The sequence below is a fragment of the Mustela putorius genome, unplaced genomic scaffold (assembly GCF_011764305.1).
Source record: "Mustela putorius furo isolate JIRA1106 unplaced genomic scaffold, ASM1176430v1.1 tig00003834_pilon_pilon_pilon, whole genome shotgun sequence".
In the NCBI taxonomy this organism is placed as follows: Eukaryota; Metazoa; Chordata; class Mammalia; order Carnivora; family Mustelidae; genus Mustela; species Mustela putorius.
In genome coordinates, this window is record NW_025421987.1 from 80,072,625 (window position 1) to 80,078,624 (window position 6,000).

The following is a 6,000-nucleotide window of genomic DNA, read 5'->3' on the forward strand; positions in this document are numbered from 1 at the left end:
AACAGAATACACATTCTTCTCCAGTGCACATGGAATATTCCCCAGAATAGATCACATCCTGGATCACAAATCAGGTCTCAACTGGTACCAAAAGATTGGGATCATTCCCTGCATATTTTCAGACCACAATTCTTTGAAGTTAGAACTCAGTCACAAGAGGAATATTGGAAAGAACCCATATACATGGAAGCTAAAGAGCATCTTACTAAAGAATGAATGGGTCAACCAGGAAATTAAAGAAGAATTTTAAAAATTCATGGAAACAAATGAAAATGAAAACACAACTATTCAAAATATTTGGGACACAACAAAGGCAGTACTGAGAGGAAAGTATATAGCAATACAGGCTTTCTCAAGAAACAAGAAAGGTCTCAAGTACACAACCTAACCCTACCCCTGAAAGAGCTGGAGAAAGAAGAGCAAAGAAAGTCCAAACCCAGCAGGAGAAGAGAAATAATAAAGATCAGAGCAGAAATCAATAAAATAGAAACCCAAAGAACAGGTGAACAAATCAACAAGACTAGGAGCTTGTTCTTTGAAAAAATTTCTAAGACTGATAGACCCCTGGCCAGATACATCAAAAAGAGAAGAGAAAAGACCCAAATTAAGAAAATCATGAGTGAAAGAGAAGAGATCAAAACCAAAACCAAAGAAGTAAAAACAATTATAAGAATATATTATGAACAACTATACACCAGCAAATTAGGCAAACTGGAAGAAATGGATGCATTTCTAGAGACATTTAAACTACCAAAACTGAACCATGAAGAAATAGAAAACGTTACAGACCCACATCCAGTAAAGATATTGAAGCAGTCAACAAAAATCTCTCAAAAAAGGACCCATGGCCAGATGGCTTCTCAAGGGAATTCTACCAAATATTTAAAGAAGAATTAATACCTATTCTCCTGCAACTGTTTCCAAAAGAAGAAGAAGAAGAAGAAGAAGAAGAAGAAGAAGAAGAAGAAGAAGGAGAAGGAGAAGGAGAAGAGAAGAAGAAGAAGAAGAAGAAGAAGAAAAGAAGAAGAAGAAGAAGAAGAAGAATGATGAAATGGAAAGAAAACTTCCCAACTCATTTTATGGCTTCAAGTTTGGTTCAACATCTGCAAATAAATCAATGCAATCAATCAATCTGCGAATCAAATCAATACATTAATGAAAGAAAGAACAAGAACCATATGATACTCTCAGTAGATGCTGAGAAAGAATTTGACAAAGTACAGTATCCTTTCTTGATCAAAACTCTTCACAGTGTAGGGATAGAGGGTACCTACCTCAATATCATAAAAGCCATCTATGAAAAACTCACAGAAAATATCATTCTCAATGGGGAAAAACTGAAAGCTTTTCCCCTAAGGTCAGGAACACAGCAGGGATGTCCACCATCACCACTGCTATTCAACATAATACTAGAAGTTCTAGCCTCAGCAATCAGAAAACAGTAAGAAATAAAAGGCATCCAAATTGGCAAAGAAGTCAAACTCTCACTCTTTGCAGATGATATGACACTTTATGTGGAAAACCCAAAAGACTCCACTCCAAAACTGCTAGAACTTATACAGGAATTCGGCAAAGTGTCAGGATATAAAATCAAGGCACGGAAATCAGTTGCATTTCTATACACCAACAGCAAGAAAGAAGAACGAGAAATTAAGGAGTCGATCCCATTTACAACTGTACCCCAAACCATAAGATACCTAAGAATAAACCTAACCAAAGAGGCACAGAATCTATACTCAGAAACTATAAAGTACTCATAAAAGAAATGGAGGAAGACACAAAGAATTGGAAAAGCTCATGGATTGGAAGAACAAATATTGTGAAAATGTCTATGCTACTGAAAGAAATCTACACATTTAATGCAATCCCTATCAAAATGCCATCACCTTTTTTCAAAGAAATGGAACAAATAATCCTAAAATTTTTATGAAGCCAAAAAAAGACCATGAATAGCCAGAGGAATGTTGAAAAAGAAAACCAAAGTTGGCAGCATCACTATTTCAGAGTTCAAGCTGTATTACAAAGCTGTAATCAAGACAGTACAGTACTGTCACAAAAATAGGCACATAGATCAATGGAACAGAATAGAGAGCTCAGACATGGACCCTCAACTCTATGGTCAACTAATCTTCAAGAAAGCAAGAAAGAATGTCCAATGGGGGAAAAAAAACAACAACAACAGTTTTGAGGTGCCTGGATGACTCAGTAGGTTAAAGCCTCTGCCTTCAGCTCAGGTCATGATCTCAGGGTCCTGGGATCAAGCTCTGCATTGGGTTCTCTACTCAGCAGGGAGTCTGCCTCCCCCTCTCTCTCTGCCTGCCTCTCTGCCTACTTGTGATCTCTGTCAAATAAATAAGTAAAATCTTTAAAAAGAAAAAAAAGGAAAAAAGACAGTATCTTTAACAAATGGTGTTGGGAAAATTGGACAGCCACATGCAGAAGAATGAAACTGGACCATTTCCTTACACCACACACAAAAATAGACTCAAAATGGATGAAAGATCTCAATGTGAGACAGGAACCCATCAAAATTCTTGATGATAACACAGACAGAAGCCTCTTTGACCTCAGCTGCACCAACTTTTTCTTCCTAGGAACATCACTAAAGGCAAGGGAAGCAAGTTCAAAAGTGAACTATTGGGACTTCATGGAGATAAAAAGCTTTTGCACAGTAAAGGTAACAGTCAACAAAACCAAAAGACAACTGACAGAATAGGAGAATATATTCACAAATGACATATCAAGTAAACAGCTAGTATCAAAAATCTATAAAGAACTTCTCAGTACAACACCCAAAGAACAAATAATCCAATCAAGAAATGGGCAGAGGACATGAACAGACATTTTTGCAAAGAAGACATCCAAATGGCCAACAGACACATGAAAAAGTGCTCCACATCACTCAGCATCAGGGAAATACAAATCAAAACCACAATGAGATACCACCTCACACCAGTCAGAATGGTTAAAATTAACAAGTCAGGAAATGACATATGTTGGCAAGAATACAGAGAAAGGGGAAGCCTCCTACACTATTGGTGGGAATGCAGGCTGGTGCAGCCACTCTGGAAAACAGAGTGGAGGTTCCTCAAAAAAGTTGAAAATAGAGCTACCCTATGACCCAGCAATCCCACTAGTGGGTATTTACCCTAAATATACAAGTGTAGTGATCTGAAGGGGCACATGCACCTGAATGTTTATAGCAGCAATGTCCACGATAGCCAAACTATGGAAAGAACATAGATGTCCATCAAGAGATGAATGGATAAAGAAAATGTGGTGTGTGTATATATATATATATATATATATATATATATATATATATATATATATATATATATATATATATTTAATGGAATACTATGCAGCCATCAAAGGAAACGAAATCTTGCCATTTGCAATAATGTGTATGGAACTAAAGGGTATTATGCTGAGAGAAGTAAGTCAATCAGAGAAAGACAATTATCATACGGTCTCTCTGATATGAGGAATTTGAGAGGCAGAGTGGGGGTCATGAGGTTAGGGAAGGAAAAATGAAACAAGATGGGATTGGGAGGGAGACAAACATAAGAGACTCTTAATCTCATGAAATAAACCGAGGATTGCTGGGTGGTGGGGAGGAAGGGGTAGGTTGATTGGGTTATGGACATTGGGGAGGGTGTGTGCTATGGTGAGTGCTGTAAAATATGTAAGCCTAATGATTCACAGACCAGCACCCCTAGAGCAAATAATACATTATATGTTAATTTTAAAAATAGAAAAATAGTGATAACATTTCTAATGAGAAGAAGGTAAAAGCTGAATTTCTTAGATCATTGTTGGGGTTTAAAGCAACTGGTTTACCTTGAAAAAAATTATGTAGTTTGAAAAAAGGTCCTGTGACTTGGCAGAAGAAAATTTGAAGAAAGACATATCTGTGTAAACCTGTTCGAGTCTTTAACACCGCCCTGTGACGATGACAGCCAGCCTTAGGAGAACATTAAGAAGCTGGAGAAGAATACAACGTTCTATAGCCAGTGTATGTTATGAATAGCCAGGAGAACTTAGATATTGGGAGCTATTAATCAGGAAAGCTAGATTAGTAAAGCAGTTGAAATGACTCAGCAGGTAGAAAATCTGAAGAGAGTGCATGCCAAAAAGCACACTGAACTAGAAGAGCCAAAACAGGTTCTTTTGCAAAATGAAGTCATTAACTTTCTTATAAATAAGATGACTGTCAAGTTTTTAAAAAATTTTCCAAATACCATGCATTTTCTCTTCAAAGAGTGACCACTGCCTCTCTACCCAGAAACATTAGAAATGTAGGAATGATGGCTGGGATGGTCATGCAGTTGGCATATTATGGGGTCATAGAAAAGTAAACACCATCCCTCCTTACATGGATTTATGAGTACCTATTCCTAGTCAGATACTGAAGAAGAAAAATGTGAACTAAAGACTAAAGGAGAGTTGGAACCATCTGGAAAATAAATAGTATAAAAGACAAAAATGTCAAACCAAATTTTTCTGAAGATAAATTATCAAAATGTTATGTCTCTTTGCTTTAGGCATGGTAGTCTCCTGGACAAGACTTCTGCCAGAAAGTCTACTAAGGCACTCTGGCTTTCTCTTGTATCCACTGTACTATATGTAGCTTTGATGAGCTTCCTCATAGGCCAATTTCCCCAGATGTCTCTGGCTACCACTCCCACACAGGACAGGTTCCCCTGGATGTCTCTAGAATGTATTTTGTAGACAGTTTTCAGACTTCAACCCAATGAGCCACCATCCATGTGACTATAGGACATCCTGATATGCGTAACTTGATTTTTCAAGTTTCAGTATATGAACTCTGCAAGTTAGTAACTTTCATCTGAGAAATTATAACATGGAACCAGAGGTTCTCAGAATTGCTGCAAGATATTTTATATTTCCTTTTTTTTTTTTTAGATTGTTTATTTATTTATTTGACCGACAGAGATCACAAATAGGCAGAGAGGCAGGCAGAGAGAGAGGAAAAGAAGCAGGCTCCCTGCTGAGCAGAGTGCCCAATGCAGGGCTTGATTCGGGGCTCAATCTGAGGACCCTGGGATCATGACCTGAGCTGAAGGCAAAGGCTTCAACCCAGTGAGCCACCCAGGTGCTGCTTCTTTTTTTTTTTTTTTTTTTTTTTTTTTTAGATTACTTCCCCAGTTAAAATACAGTAAGGGGGGAAAAGCCTGCCTATGACTTTTTTCTGCCTCTGATCTTTTTTTTTTAAGATTTTATTTATTTATTTGACAGACAGAGATCACAAGTAGGCAGAGAGGCAGGCAGAGAAAGAGGGGGAAGCAGACTCCCTGCCAAGCAGAAAGCCGGATGTGGGACTCAATTGCAGGGCCCTGAGATCATGACCTGAGCTGAAGGCAGAGGCTTTAACGCACTGAACCACCCAGGTGCCCTGCCTCTAATCTTTTAATAAGCTTTCTGAGGAAGAGATATATAAGATGTATATTGTTTGTTAAAACTTATTGAAATAAAGAACCAATGAAATCTTTTAAAAAAGGAAAAGTCTTTTAAAACATGTGTCAACAGGAATCCATCAGAATCCTAGAGGAGGGGAGACCTTGGTGGCTCAGTGGATTGAGCCGCTGCCTTCGGTCGTGGTCTCAGTGTCCTGGGATCGAGCCCCACGTTGGGCTCTCTGCTCAGCATGGAGCCTGCTTCCTCCTTTCTCTCTGCCTGACTCTCTGCCTGCTTGTGATCTCTCTCTCTGTCAAGTAAATAAAATGTTTAAAAAAAAAAAAAAGAATCCTAGAGAAGAACATAGGCAGTAACCTCTTTGATATCAGCCACAGCAACTTGTTTCAAGATATGTCTCCAAAGGCAAAGGAAACGAAAGCAAAAATGAACTTTCAGGACTTCAAGATTAAAAGCTTCTGCACAGCAAAGGAAACAGTCAACAAAACAAGGCAACCCATGGAATAAGAGAAGATATTTGCAAATGACAGTACAGACAAAAGGTTGATATCCAGGATCTAT

The 6,000-nt window shown here is 38.1% G+C and overlaps 1 pseudogene; it reads left to right on the forward strand.

Annotated features, from left to right (window-relative positions):
• The window catches only part of LOC101693948, a 49,145-nt pseudogene extending 44,411 nt beyond the window's left edge, over window positions 1-4,734 (forward strand).
• The last annotated feature ends 1,266 nt before the right edge of the window (window positions 4,735-6,000 follow it).